This window comes from Dendrobium catenatum, unplaced genomic scaffold, assembly GCF_001605985.2.
Source record: "Dendrobium catenatum unplaced genomic scaffold, ASM160598v2 fragScaff_scaffold_1676, whole genome shotgun sequence".
Lineage (NCBI taxonomy): Eukaryota > Viridiplantae > Streptophyta > Magnoliopsida > Asparagales > Orchidaceae > Dendrobium > Dendrobium catenatum.
The window spans coordinates 1,997,642-1,998,831 of record NW_021320138.1 but is presented as its reverse complement, the minus strand read 5'-3'; the positions used below and the strand labels follow the sequence as shown (position 1 = coordinate 1,998,831).

Here is a 1,190-nt window from a genome sequence, read left to right as displayed (position 1 = left end):
AACTTCTATGAACTCATCTTGATTTAGAAGGCCAAATTTCTTATCAATAATGTTAGTTATCTTCTTTTCATCAAGTGTTTCTACCACTTGTTATAATCTATATGTATCCTACTAAAAGGAGAGTTTACTAATGATTGAGCTAACTATTCTACCTGTTTAATCAATAACCACAAAGGCACAAACCACAGGAGATAAGTAGACCTTGAAGACCATCCATATGAGCCTAGGGAGATCAATTTATCCCAAATATTGAAGATTCATGAAGGTGAACCTTCCAAGACCCAAAGGCACGAGCTATTATTATATGCGGACACCGGATGGTTCTCCTGTCCGGTTAAGTGCTCGGTACCGAGTACGGGTACTGAGCGCGGTATATTTTTGGGGTGAGGTGGTGCATTTTTATTGGTCTCTGGACACCCTCCGGACTCCGCACAGAATAATAAATCCAAAGTCACAGGACTAAATAGTACTCTTATCAGAAGTATGTGTCTGCCCATGCGGATATTGGCAAATTGGACCAAATGGAAGAGAAAAAATGATAGCGACTAGGATTTTTATTAGGAAGGAGAAGCTGATAGAAGCAAGGTCCAGTCACAAAGAACTCCTCTTTTAAGATACAGGTGCAAGGATTTCATCCCACATTCTGTTTCCAATCAGTTGAATCTATAGACATATGGGATCTATTTAGCTGCAGGAAAAGTAATACGTCGTTACTAAAGCTAAACTACTACTTGTTTAGTAAAGAAAAAAATAAGTAATAGGAAAGAAATCCAAGCCAATGAGCTGAGATACTCACTCACTGAAAGTTCAATTGACGAAAGTGTAATTGATATGTTCTTCATAAGAACTACAGCAGTTTTCTAAAAAAAAAGTTATCTTCTGCCAAATCAAACAACTATATTATAAGATTGAAAATTCCAAATAACAACTTGCAGAAAATTCCGCTAGAAAATCTCGAAAAAAAATAGGGTTAAAAGCAGACAAAAAAAAAATGCGATTGAAGGTTCCATGGAAGGGTGCATCTAAGAGAGGAACCTCAGTGTGCTTAAAAGTGAAGGAATAACAAAGAAATTTTCTGTACCTGGAGGCGGCTCCATCGACAGCGTTCTTTCGAGCCCCATTTCTTCCTCTCTCTCCATCTCCCTCTTTCTCAGCTCTCTATCGGCAAAGTAATAATATGCAGAAAAATT

General features: G+C 37.7%; 1 long non-coding RNA gene across 1 annotated transcript; it reads right to left on the bottom strand.

The window, feature by feature from the left end:
- Window positions 1–425: 425 nt before the first annotated feature.
- LOC114581362 lies at window positions 426–882 on the bottom strand. Its single transcript, XR_003703288.1, has 2 exons — window positions 797–882; window positions 426–688 (listed from the first exon to the last, which is right to left on the bottom strand). It is a non-coding gene; the product is annotated as an uncharacterized LOC114581362 (long non-coding RNA).
- Window positions 883–1,190: the final 308 nt, after the last annotated feature.